The sequence below is a fragment of the Equus asinus genome, chromosome 18, assembly GCF_041296235.1.
Source record: "Equus asinus isolate D_3611 breed Donkey chromosome 18, EquAss-T2T_v2, whole genome shotgun sequence".
Taxonomy (NCBI): domain Eukaryota; kingdom Metazoa; phylum Chordata; class Mammalia; order Perissodactyla; family Equidae; genus Equus; species Equus asinus.
Genome location: NC_091807.1, coordinates 16,353,800 through 16,368,393, shown reverse-complemented (window position 1 = coordinate 16,368,393; position 14,594 = coordinate 16,353,800).

The window sequence follows — 14,594 nt, the reverse complement described above, 5'->3', positions numbered from 1 at the left end:
CAAAAGAACCAGACTTTTATGTTGTCTAAATTGCAAAAAGTACCGAACGAAGAGCATTACTGGGTATCAGATCCCTGACTTTTGACTGTGCTCTAGATCCTACTTACACTGCAGTCATTTGTAAGTGCCAGTGCATTTTTTGTGCTTGCTTGAGATTGAATTCCTGGCTTCATACTTGCAAAGTATTTTAATTAAATCTCTCCTGTAGATTTGAATTTACTTGCCATCTGGAATGCAGGAGCAGCTCAGAGACTTTTAACTTAATTGGGGTGCAAGCCCTTTTATTTGGCCCCCGTGCTGTTTGGCAGCCCCGGTCGGTCCTGTTGCCTCTGTTTGGGACAAGCTTCCCTTCAGACTGCAGTCAGCAAAATGAGACAGCAGGAAAAGTGCTGATGCCTGATCCCCTGCAACCCAAAAGCACTTAATTAATATACAGGTTTAATGCATTTGGTAATTAAAATTTAATTCCTTTAAAATGTACAATAGAAATAACTCCTTTCGCAAGCATTTAATCCATTGTGCTGCTAGGAATAAAGTTGGAAAGGGAATTGAAATGGGATTGTTCCTCCTTTTTAAGCATTAATCACACCCAGATCAGTAAAATGATAGCATGTGCCTTGTCCTGGCTGATTGATCACCATTCTTGCTGAGTTTTGAGGCTTCTCTTTTGGAGAGACAGCTCTTTTATCACAGAAAGTCTGTGCATGCAGAGAAGCCCCTATAAACATATGGTTTGTCATTGAAGTATAAACAAGACTTCAAGAAATTTAAGCTCTCCCCCCAAACAAGCAAACAAAAAACTCGGCATGAGGATTTAAGTTAGTAGATGGACTAAGGTCCAAATCATATTTTCATCCTCCTGAGACTCTTAGGTTTAAGTAATTTACCAAAAGAGCTCATAATATCCATTTGAAAAAAATCCAGTAACTATTTTGTAAGGCAGTATGGAACCTAATGGAATTTCGGTTCTTAGCTATCCTGCTCGAAACAAATAAAAAAATGTTTCCCTGTCAAACAAATTTGAGAAATACTGCCTTTCATATTCACTCTCTAGGAGAAACACAGTTCACATTAGCATTTTAAAGCTCTGAAAAAAAAAATCCTGCTGTATAACTAAGAAGAACAAACGAAGTGTCTTCCTTTGTTCGATCCAATATTTCCAAGCCGTTGAACTCTTTTAAAAAGTGATGCTCATTAAAAGCCTGCAGAACTAACATTCCAAGAAACATGTTTGGAGAAACACTTTATTTTTTTCTCCCAAACTTTGACATTCTGTTCATTTAGTAAAGCTATTAAAGTGGGAGAAAAGTACTTTAGCTGCTTTGTAATAGTTCATCTATTTGATAAATGCTTACTTACATGTTTGCACCAGAAGTCATACACAAAACATCGCAGAACAGCGCTATTTGCAATGGCTCCAAACTATAAACACCCCAATATCCCTCAACAGTAGAATGGATAAATATATGTGGTATAGGAATTCAATGGAACACAGTACAGCAATGAAAATGAATGATGCACATGACAATATGGACACATCACATGAACATAATATTGAATCAAAGAAGATACAGAATATATAGTACATGATTCTATTACTTAAAGTTCGAAAATAGGGTTATAGATTGAATTGTGCCCTGCCCCCCAAATTTGTATGTTGAAGTCCTAACCTCCAGTACCTCAGAATGTGACCTTATTTGTAAGCAGGGTCATTGCAGATGTAATTAATTAAGATGAGGGTATATTGGAGTAGTGCAACCCCCTAACCCAATATGACTAGTGTCCTTATAAAAGGGGAAATTTGGACACAGAGACACACACACAGGAAGAATGCCATGTGAAGACAAAGGCAGAGATCTGGATACTTCCACAAGCCAAAGAATGTAGAAGATCGCCAGCAAACCACCAGAAGCTAGGGGAGAGACGTGGACAGCTTCTTGCTCACAGTCCTCAGAAGGAACCAACTCTGCAGACTTCTTGATCTTGGACTTCTAGCTTCTAGAACTGTGAGACAATACGTTTGTGTTGTTTAAGCCACCCAGTTTGTGGTACTTTGTTATGGCAGCCCTAGCAATCTAATAAAACAGGCAAAACCAACTCATGGTATTAGAAGTCAGGGTAGTGACCACTTTTGGGAGAGTAGGGTGGGAGAGAGGATGGTGACTCAGGGAGATTGGGAGGGGCAGGGTGGTGGTGTGCTTCTGGGGAGCTGACAATGACAATATCTTCATCTGAACGGTGGTTATATGTATCTGGCCATTTTCTGAAAGCTCAACCTGCTGCACACTTAGGATCTGTGCACTTTTCAGTTGTAAGTTGTACTTCAATAAATATTTTTTTACCAGTGAATAGATGCAGTAAAGAAATTTTTACCAGTGAACAGATGCAGTCCCATCGTTAAGGAATTTTCAGGCTAGAGGGAGATGCAGACAAGACAAAGGGAGATTACAATGGGAAAATAACTTCTCATGAAGGGTTCGGACAAATGCAGTAGAAGCACATTCAGTGTTGGGGGATGGGGACCGGCCAGGGATAGACTTCCCAGAGGAATTTAATGACAGAATGCTGGGACATGAAAAATGAGTACCAACTAGTAAGATGAAGGAGTGCAAAATATATTCCAGTCAAAGCAAACAACATGTGAGAAAATAAGGGAAAAAATAAAAGCAAAAATAAGTAGGAGGGAGTATGACCCACTTAAGGAACTAAAAGCAGTTCTGTTTGGCTGGAGCACAGAGTGGAAAGTGTGGAGTGTGGAGAGATGAGGTGGAAGAAATGAGCAACAGCTAGAAAATGGAGGGCTTTGGACTTTGACCATAAGTGAATTGGAAATCAGATAACTTTAAGTATTGTTTCTATAATTATTGAAATAAAAAAACAGTATAAATTGATGAAAATATACCCTCCTCTTTGCAAAGATGGCATTGAACTCTGCAAATTCCAGAAAAGGATTCTTTGTTCCAGCTAATCACAGGGTTCACACTTTATAAAGAGAACCAGGACCAAAGATAGAATAAACTTTCTCCGACAAAATTTTAGAGGTCAGTACTAAGAGTATTAGCTCTAAAGTTAAATGCACCTGCCTTGGAGACCTTGTCCTCCAACCTGGTACCTGGGTGGCCCTGTATACCTCTCTCCAGACATTCATTTCTCCATCTGTGATTTGGAGAAAATAATAACTCCTTTCTCCTAGTGTTGTTGAAATGATTAAATGAAATATACAAATAAAATACTTGTATTAGTTTTCTATTGCTACAGTAACATATTCCCACAAAGTTAATGGCTTAAATAAACACAAATATTTTATCTCACAGTTCTGTAGGTACGAAATCTGATGGGGGTCTCACTGGACTAAAAGCAAGGTGTTGGCAGGGATGTATTCCTTTCTGGAGACTCTAGGGAAGACCCCAGGTCCTTATCTTTTCCAGCTTCTAGAAGCTGGCCGTGTTCCTTTGCTCATTCTTCCTCCATCTTCAAAGCCAGCCACAACAACTCAAGTCCTTCTCATGCCACTATCCATCTGGTCCTCTGACTACAGCTGGGAAAGATGCTCCATTTTAAGGATTCATGTGATTAGATTGGGCTCACCTGGATAGCCCCCCACCCCATCCCTCGCTCAAGGTCCTTAAGCTCAATGATGTGTGCAAAGACCCTTTAAAGTAACAGATTCATGGGTTCTGAAAATTAGGACATGGACATCTTAGGGAGAAGGGCATTATCGTGCCTACTTCAATATGAAACACAGTGCCCCAATACAGGAAGCTCTCAAAAATGATTCTTATTTTTAAATTCTTTTTTCAAATATTTTCATTTTTCCCAGTTTTATTGAGCTATAACTGACATGGAAGATTGTACAAGTTCTTTTTTTTTATTAACAATCAATCAGAGTTAACAATCAAGTCATTGGTAGGGAAAATTCACTCCAGTCATATTTGAAGTTATCTTAGAAAACTAAAGATTTCAAAATCTGGTAAGGCTTCTTTTGAAAAAAAATTCTCTCAAAACAGCAAACAACCTTAAATGGTGATGGAGGGGAACAAAATAGTTTCCATATTAAATTATCATTTCCAACCTGACATGCCAGTCCTACAAAGGACGGGAAAGCACCCCCTCACCACCAACAAAGAATTATCCCCCACAAAATGTCAGTAGTACTATGGTTGAGAAACCCTCATATAGGGCAAGAAAACTTGATAGCATGTTTAAACACAAATGTTTGGCAGTGAATTAACTGCCATATATGTGTAGCAATCAACTAGCTCCCTTCCCCCACAGCTGTGACAAACAAAAGTGTCTTCAGATATTGCATTCCATGGGAGTCAAAATTGCCCACGGTTAAGAACCACTGCTCTGAACCAAAGTATCTAAACTCTCCAGTTAACAAAGTTACAGTTAAGAAATAGCACTGAAAACAGAAGCCGGGACACACTGCCAAAAACTTTGTAAAAAATGAATCCACTCGTGACATACGCTATCTTCCCTTTGCCTAGAGGCAGAATACACTAATAAAACTGAGGAGTAAATGAATATTCTGATGCCTTGCTTTTCTTGAAATGTCATTTTTCTCAGCAATATTGCCTGGGTATGTAGGTGAAGTGAATAGAAAGTGGGAGATGCAGGTGCACAGCAACATAAGCGAGTCTGTCTCCTAATTACGTCTTCTGAATAATCTGTACTTCTGTCTCATACTCAGCAAAGCACCATCAACAAGGACTTTTTATACATGGCACCTCCCGTTGCCCCTTTTAAGGTTTCAGGCAGATTTTTAAAAGGAGCCATCTTCATGAAACTGTGGAGGGTGGATAAAGAAAGTGTGAGCGATTGGATAAGATTCAAGATTGAAAGAAAGAAAATCATCTACACAAAACCTATTGCCCCTCAGATTCTGAATGTTTTCCTCTTTCATTAAATAGAGTAATTGTCTTCCATTTTTACTCCCACACTCAAAACAGCTTACTTGTAATATCTTTAGATGTTCCACTAATGATGAACACCTGAATTCTTGGAGAAAAAACAAAACCCTTTGAGTCTTAAGTGATTAAAATGAATCCCTAAATAAAATACACTGTAAAACCATCTTAATGTTTCTATTAGTTGCCCAAGTTATTATTGGCCTTTCTTGTTTTTTTCCACTTATTTTCTGGAATAGATTTATTTTCAGTTTTCTAATCTATTACCTGATATAATAACTATAGTATGCATTTATTTTGGCAACATAAGCTTTAAAAATGGTAAACCCAGAAAGTTGGAATTAAAATAATTTTACTAACCTTATGCCTCAATTCTTTATACAAAAAAGTATATAGATTCTGACCATTCAGTGAATATCAAATTGAATAAAGTGAAATAATCCATTCTGAAACTTAGCAAAATAGTGTTGCTATAAACCAAGCCTCCAGTACTGGGTCCAGCCAATATAACACACAACTATACAAGACCTGTGTACACATTGGACTGTATCCAGTAATTACTACAGATGACGAGATAGTTTGGTATGTGAGATTTTTTATTCATATATTACGGCCCAAATGAGAACATCTGCCCAAATGCATTATGGGCAGGCCATCTGCTGTTTGGCTGGCACAACCTACCTGAGAAAAGAGAAATAAAGTCTTCATAAAGATATATACAAATGGAATTTTAAATGGAATTTATCTATAATGCTACTAGTAAACTGAATAATAAAAATATCATTGCACTTTTCAAGTTAACATTTGTTCTTTTCATCACTTTTATTAGAATATGCACTTTCATTTCATTTTTGACCACAAATATTTTTTTTTCTGAATAGTTCCCAAATGCATAATAACAGGTAAGCAAGACAGACTGTAGCTAGGAAGATATTCTCAATTGAATAATTAATACACACACCATAAAAATAGTGACAGATTGCACTTTCAAAAATAGTTGCAACATATCTTCCAGCTCACACACCCATGCTTCTATAATATGACCTGGCACTCTTCCAGTTGAGAGATGGTGCCCATGTCCACTCCCCTTGAATGTGAGCAGGTGTGTGATTCATAACCAACAGAAGTGGTGGCAGTGATTAGAGTGGCACCACATGGTTTCTAAGGCAGCTCCACCTTGTCCACTGAAACACTCACACTGGGAACCTTGAATTTTCATGTCAGCTGCCATACTGTGAGGAGGTTAAGCCACCCAGAGAAGCCAAGGATAGGCACACCTGTCGGCAGTCCTAGACTTTGGATCCTGCCAGCCCAGGGGCAACATGTGAGTAAAAAAGCCATCAGATGATACCCAGCCATCAAGTTACACTCCTCTCTCCTAGCTATTGTCTTCCAGCTGAGCCCCAGACATTGTGGAACAGAGACAGGTCATCCCTACTATGCCCTTTAGAAATTCCTTACCCACAGATGCTGTGAGCACAAAAAAAGCTTATTTCACACCACCAAATTGGGTCTGGTTTGTTTCACAGCAATAGTCACTGGAACAAATGGGCTAACCATAAGCAAACATATTTTAATATGATGTTCACATTAAATTTAACAAGAACAGCAACAACAAATCCATGAGTAGTATTAAACATCACTGATCCTACCTTGACCCAGAAATTAAACTTTAAAATCATGTCCCTCCAAATCTCCCTTACCACTTACTTGGTAAAGATATATGGTAAATTATAAAAATAATAAAAATTTTAAACCCTGAATGTGTAGGCGATGTTAATTTTTAATTGTAGCTATTTTTTTTCTTTCAAAGGTAAATTAATTTAAAATAAGTTGTCTCTTAGAGTGTCTTTTTACCCATACAAAGTTTTCATTAGATCTCCTAGGTAGAGTGAATGACTCTGGTTTCCCTCTCAGAGTTCAAGGCCGAGAGAAATACGTTAGACCATATTTCAGTAGAGAATCTCCCAGCTGCTCTCTGAGTATCTAACTCTACAGACAGTTCAGCAGCAGGAGCACTTGGCCTCTGGCCTGACTGTAAAAGTACTCCATGTTCATAATGCCTTTAAATTACTTGGTTCCAGCATTTCCTTTTAGTGGACTGATGGCCCCGAGACTTTAAAGCTATTTAGTGGAAGTGTCCTTAGTCTGGCATCGCTTAGCAATTTAAGCTGGGCTCAAAAAGACTAGAATTAAATCAGTAGCTTTCTCCCAAGACTGAAGTCCTGAAGCCAAAAGCTTCAATTTGAAAGAACAACTCTAGTCAAGATCATGGTATCTGTGGTGGCCTTCCTAACGCCGATAACCTGAGTGAGAGCAGACTGCAGAAGACTGCTTGATAGCTACTTCCTGACTGAACTGTCCCGTGAGTAACATGATTTAGCTACACTCAGTGGCCTTGTATTTATATCCACAAGGTTTCTCTGAAAACCTCAAAGGGCTTCCCTTGTGTTTTATCATATTTAAATTTAAATGATTGCTGGGGGATATGTTGAGAGTGGATACTATAATCTCCAGTTGATGGCAAATGATTTGCACAATCAGTGAGGAAGAAGTTCTTCTTTCCTGGCTCCCATTTCACAGTGGAGAAAGTTCAACTAGAGTAAGTCTCCTGGCTTCTTGCCCCATCCTGTCACTCCCTCCTCTCCAGAGGGGACTATGTAAGAAACTTCGGGGGGGTGAGAGGGAGTCCGTATATTCACAAGGCACACACATTTTTGGTTGCTCCTTTGCCATTGGGTTTCAAGGGCTGGTTCTGCCAAGGGAAGACTGGAGATTTGGCACACCTGAGGACTCTAACTTATTAACCTGTCCTCGTGTATCAGATTACCAGTTGTATTGGTGATATTTTGATCTCTTCAACTTGACTGTTATCCCGTCTCTCATTTGGTTCCAAATTCTGATGGAGAACAGGGATATTATAAACCGTCCCCTCTAGTGTCAATGGGATGAATAAATATGTCAGTCTAATTCTCTATTACAGACTAATTCACAGTACAGATTTGCTAGCTGCCCCTCTCAATTCTCTCATTCTCCAGCACTGATTCAAGATTGGCCTTCAGGTTGCAGCTCTGCCCTATAGGGTAATGTCCATGTGCATGCCCACCATGATCATCCCACTCTTTTTGTCACATCCTTTCAAAATATAATCTCTATATATCTCCATCACACCATCTCTTCTACAGACTTGACTTCTTCTTCCACCAACTTAAGCTCCTGGAGAACAATAGAATACATCATTCCCATTTTTGTGTCCCCCATATTTAATGCAGAATGTTAAACACAGAAGGTGCACTATAAATATTCATTAATTAATTTTAAGTATGAAGGATGTAGTAGGCAGAATTCTAAAGATATCCCCTTAAGTTTCCCATCCCATGGTTATTCAATCAAACATGAACCTAGTCACTGCTATGAAGGGAATTTGTAGAAGGAACTAAGGTTACTAATCAGCTAACCTAGAAATAGGAAAATTATCTTCGATTTATGCAGGTGGACCCAATATAGTCACATGAGCCCTCAAAAGCTAACAAAGGCAGAAGAATTAGTCAGAGATAGGTAGCAGAAAAGAGAGACAGAGGGCATATGAGGGAAAAAGGGAGGACAAGGAGATTTGAAGCATGAGAATGACAACCCGCCATTGTGGGTTGAAGGTAGAGAAAGGTGGCCATGAACCAAGGAGTTTGGCAACTATTAGAAGCTGAGAATGACCCCCAGCCAATAGCCAACAAGGAAATAGGGGCTCAGCCCTGCAGTCATGTGGAACAGAATTTTGCCAACACTAAGTGAGCTCAGGAGTGGATTTATTCCCAGAGCCTCCAGAAAGGAAATCACCCCTCTGACACCTTCATTTTGGACTTGTGAAACCCAGAGCAGAGAACCAGTGCCAAGCTGTGCCTGGACTTCCAGCCTACTGAACTGTTAGATAATAAATGGGTGGTTTGCTTTTTTTAAGCTGCTAAATTTACGGTGATTTTTTATGGCAATAAGAGAAAACTAACACAAACGGTATTAACCAGAATAATAATTAAACAGTTATATGGAGGCTGCTACATTCAAGAGGACACTTACCAAGATAAATAGAGAAATCTCCAAGGGATGTCAAGACCATGATATTGCCCCAAATCGGGGCTTATCATCCTTGCTGATGGCAGTGACTATTCCCTCCCTTGACTTCTTGTCAGAAGATTTATTAGAAGTCTCATAATTATTGTATTACCTTGAATATGAATAAGTTCATGTGTTAGGCAGAATTCTAAGACGGTCCACAAGATCCCCACCCTCTGGTGTACATTCCCTCTTCTTGAATGAAGATGGGACATGTGAATGTGGTGGAGTATTGGTCATGATTCTGTTACGTCGTGTTAGATCCATCATAGCAGACTGTAGAAATAAGCTGCCATGTTCTGAGAGGGCCAGAGGGCTAGGTCTGGAGGGAGGCCTCTAGGAACTGAGAGCAACCTCTGATCTGCAGCCATCAATTAAATAGAGACTTCTGTTCTATAACTGCAAGGAACAGAATTCTGCCAACAACCTCAACGAACTTGGAAAAGGATCCTGAACTCCAAATGAGAACCCAGCCCCCACCTACATGTTAATTTCAGAGTAGTGAAACCCTGAGGAAAGGACTCAATTGAACAATCTCAGACTTCATAACTCAGAACTATGTGATAATAAATAGGTGTGTGTTCTTTTTAAAGATTGGCACCTAAGCTAACATGTGCTGCCAGTCTTTTTTCTTCTCCCCAAAGCCCCCCAGTACATAGTAGTATATATTCTAGTTGTAGGTCCTTCTAGTTGTGTTATGTGGGACGCTGTCTCAACATGGCCTGATAAGCAGTGCGAGGTCCATGCCCAGGATCCGAACCAGCAAAACCCTGACCCACCAAAGCGGAGCTGCAAACTTAACCACTGGGCCATGAGGCTGGCCCCTAAATAGGTGTGTTTTAAGCCATGAAGTTTGTAGTGATAATTCATTACACAACAATATAAAACTGTCGATTTGCTCATTTAGTCCAAGCCTAACATTTTATAGACAGTGCTATGGAGAGTAATCACCCTACAGAAGTAAAATTGCTAGTAAGTTGTAGAGTTGGGACTAAAATCCAGGTTTCGATTTTGTGCTTCCACGTCTTACACAACTGTTATCTGTTGAATAGATTGTTCATGTATTCCAAACCATTCTACAACCTATTTTATCAAACTTCAATAAAATAATTACTACTCTACGATACTGATAAGTTATACATACACAGAGACACACACACAATCACATACATGTTGTCTCCTCCCAGTTAGCCAGCTTCCTATCAAAGGACAATTTTTCTCATTGGAGAGCCACTTCAGACACTAGGTAGTATTAACTTTTACAAGACAGATGTAATTTTCCTCAAGGAACTTTAAATTTTTGGAAACGTGAAACTGATTTGATATTCTCATTGAGATGTAAATTGCCACATACAAGTTTGAGACTCCCTGTGCCCATTTAGACTTTGTGGGGTTAAAACAGCTCAGGATAGTTGAAAGACTAGATCTTACATGTTGTTCATAAGCAAAAGGAGAATCTTCATGTAGACAGACCCATGGGATCCTTCCTCTTAAATGCAACTTCAAGTTTCCTGTAAATGTTTGACAGATATGGTTCTGAGGACCCATAACGTCTATTGGCTCGAACACCAGTGCCACAAGAGCAACTGCGCATGTCTCTCAAGGACAGTCTTCTTCCATCATCATTTAAGCATCAAGAGTATCTATATGAGGATGGTCCATTCGGTGCGAGACCCCTTTTCCTGAGACTGACCAGGACTGCCAATTACTGCCAGACAGAATAGCAATAAAAGAAGGCAAGAAAACAATTCATCCAAAAAGCACAGCTTTCCTTTTCTTGTTTTTCCCTTCAAATGTCATTAAGGCTGAATCCAAAATCTGACTCTCATGGTTATGTTTTACTTTTACAAATCAGGAAGAAATTAAACAGGACAGGGAAACAAATCCAAACAGAATGTTCAGCAGGGAAAAATACATTTCTCTAATTAGAAAGCAGGAAGGCCAGTTATTAAGAGCACAACTACTCACTCCAGGCAAAAGAGCCTGCTTTTAAAATAAATTGGTGTGTTTATCTCATGGTTAACAAGTGGGAAAAGGGGCTCCATCTGAACTTTTTCCCTTTGACAGTCAAGATTTCTAATTAAGATTTAAACCTGGTGTATATTTGAAATAAATTTCTTTGAATGTTGACGATAAGTGGAAAAACAAAAATATTTTGGGAGTTAATGGAAAGTTTTACAATGTCACCAACTAAACTGCTCAGTTGTATGGAGTTTTAAGATATAATGAAATGTATATGGTGTAAATGTGCAGCAATACTTCTTGGACAAGGAAACAATCATGAAGAGGAAATTTCACATAAATATGAATATTTGGAGGCTGGCTTATGTGACCTAACACCTCATAAATGACTCAATATGAGATGGACAATATCCATTTTCCAATTAAAGAATATTGTATGCATGTGCATAAGTACAATAAACCTCTGTAAAATCTATAAATTGTCTGCAAAAATCTCCAACTTTCTAATTAAATTTTATTCTGTCATTTCTCTTAAATCTTCTATATGTATAAAAATTACATAAAGTGGCAGTGCTACAGTCCCCAACTGATCTTGAAAAAAGTACGTAGTTATTTTGCAATCATTTTTCTCTAAAGATAGCTTTTAAGGTACTTATGCTTTTCCTGAGATTTTTTAATTAGGTTTCTGGAGACATGAGGTTTATCTTTGCTGTGAGTTTGATTGCTAATGAAACAAATTTAAAATATCTATTCCTCTTTTTTTTTAAGGAAGATTTGCCCTGAGCTAACATCTGTTGTCAAACTTTCTCTTTTTTGCATGAGGAAGATTCACCATAAGTTAACATCTGTGCAGTTTTCTTGTATTTTGTATGAGGGTTGCTGCCACAGCATGGCCACCAATGAGTGGTGTAGGTCTGCACCAGGGAACCTAATCTGGGCCAGTGAAGCAGAATGTGCCGAACTTAACCAATATGCCACAGGGCCAGCCCCTATAATACCTATTCTCAAATATAAAAAGTCTCTACCAAAAAATGTGGTACCAATATGTGTTGCAGATTTGAAGATGTAATGATGAGTTACTTGAACTTAATCATCAGTACAAATCATCATGATTATCATCATCGTGTAATAATAGATGTGATATAGTCACATCCTCATAATGTAACTACCTAAGGAAGTTGCTTTTCTTGTGTGGTTTTCTCCTGCAAAATAGTGACCAGAAGCCTCCAACAGATTTCCCTGTATGTTTCAATGTTCAGAAATGAGATATGTGCCTACCCCCAAACCAATCACTAGCAAAAGGGATCCTTGCTGGCTTAAAACAATCATGATTCATCACCTGAAGCTGAGGTAGGAGCCTCCTTCCTCAAGCACGTGCTCACCAACTAAATACTGAAAACAGCTGGGTTTCAGGAAGGAAGAATGAAGAGAGAAGCTATTGGATAGGCCAGGTGTTAGCAAACTACAGCCACACTCATTTATTTACACATTGTCTACATCTCCTTTCATGCTACAACAGCACCATTAAGTAGATGTGACAGAGACCATAAGACCTACAAAAGCCAAAATATTTACTAGCTATCCCTTTGCAGAAAAAGTTTGCCAATCCCCAAGATAAGGCAACCAATAGTGTCTTCCATAATTTACATGGCAAAGACCAAAAAATTCTAGAACTCCCTACATAATGATGAGAAGGGAATAATTGAGATTATGTGTATCAGCCACCCATAGAAGGAAGACTTACTGCTTTAGAATCTTGTCTTTTTATTTAGCAGATTTACCTAGTTGTTAGTTATTTAACAGAGACTTGGGAATGCAGTTGGACTAGAGAAGAACAGGAAGAGCATGAAGACAACCAGCATTTGGAGAGGGGAGGGGTGCTACCTCAAGGACATAGAAGACTCTAGTAACTTCCAAAATAACCAAGAGTCTTCCGGAGAAGAGTATGCTGCATCTGCAGAACAGACCTTACTGCTTCTCTGTCCCTCCATTACCAAACCAAAACGCTACTCTAACAAAGTGTGCTCTTCCAAGAGATTTTTGAGCTCAAATACAGAAACAAGAACTCAAACAAATGTTAAACCTGTCTAGAAAGATAGCCCCAGAGGATAGTAACATATTTAAAACATATTAAAACTGTTTTCCAATGGTCAGGACGTGAAGCTCCTTTCCCTTCGCCAAGTAGAGCACATAAGGCCAAGAAGGTTTGAAGTTAAAAGGATCAGAAAAAGATTGGAAAAAACGATGAGACAATTTCTCCCTCTTCCAAGATTCCCCAAACACTAGCAATCAGAGAGGAAGAAGGTAGACATTTCAGGTTTGATCAAAACAACATTAGTCAGAAATGCTAGAAAAGCCAACAAGCTGCAAATAATTTTGATGGAGACAATAAGAGTGAATTCCAAAACATTCTCCTTTACAATATTTGGCAGAAAAGGATAATAAGAAAAAGGCACAGATTAACTGCTTCTCTTGATATAAAAGCGATCAGAGATGTAAGCAAACCATGTGTAGGTACAGTGCACTAATGAAACTTCATCCCCATTTTTTAAACTTTTCCTGATGTGCACGGCATTCTTTCTCCACGTCCAAAGTCACTTTGACTCATGCAGACACAACTCTGAGTATTGGGTTAGAGCACGAGAGAGTTAGGGCACATGCACGTGTCTATGTGTGCATGTTCATAAAAATCTTTCTCCATCATCAATAGAATCATCACAAAGTGAAAGGAAAATTGACCATCATCTGATTTCTTTGATCAATAAATACACTCAAGCAAGATTCTCGGGCTCCAAACCGGAAGCTCCTGAGATTCTGTATGTAGTCTTAGAAACACAATGATGTATTTCAGAAAACTTGGTGGAACCCCAGGCTTGCTTTCTTGAACACGTCAACTCTGAATGAAATAGTTTATTGCCTCATTATAACAGTTCCTCTCTATTCTGTGCTGGAGAACAAAGCTTTAAGAAAAACCAACTTTTGCATGTCTGTTACTCAGTCTTTTCACATACAGGTTTAAGATGAGCCGAACATCATGATGATTGCTGCTTTCTAATGAAGTCTTATAGAAGTGTTCTTCTTCATCGAGTGAAATATTTTCCCTTAGTCCACAAAAGTATTCTTAATAAATAACAGGAAGTTTTTAACAAGATAAAGATTATTTTTCTAAGTTTTTGTTACCGTAAAGAAGAACTGAATTTAAGTGAAATTAGTTGTTTATAATTGACATGTAAATGCTTTATTTTGAAAGCCTCAAAGTTATAATTTTGAACCTTTACTTGTTAACGTGATTCTTAATATAACCTGCTTTCTTAAAGGCTTTTTATCATTTCTTTCTATTACAGAATTCCTCAGTTTCTACCTCTTCCTAAACTTGCTTGCCCTGCGTCCCCACCTAAATTCAGTAATACTGTAGAAAGAAGAGTAAAAACATCTTCATACACTGGAGAAAAATGTTACCTTTTCTTCCTAACCTCCAGGGAAGGAAGAAGTGAGATGCCAATTAAACATTTTAAACAATATAACCTGACGCAGATAGCTAAAATGTGCTTCCTAGAGAAATAGAGTTATGAAAGCTTGTTGTATGATGGAATATGTAAGTGAGATCCCTGTGGG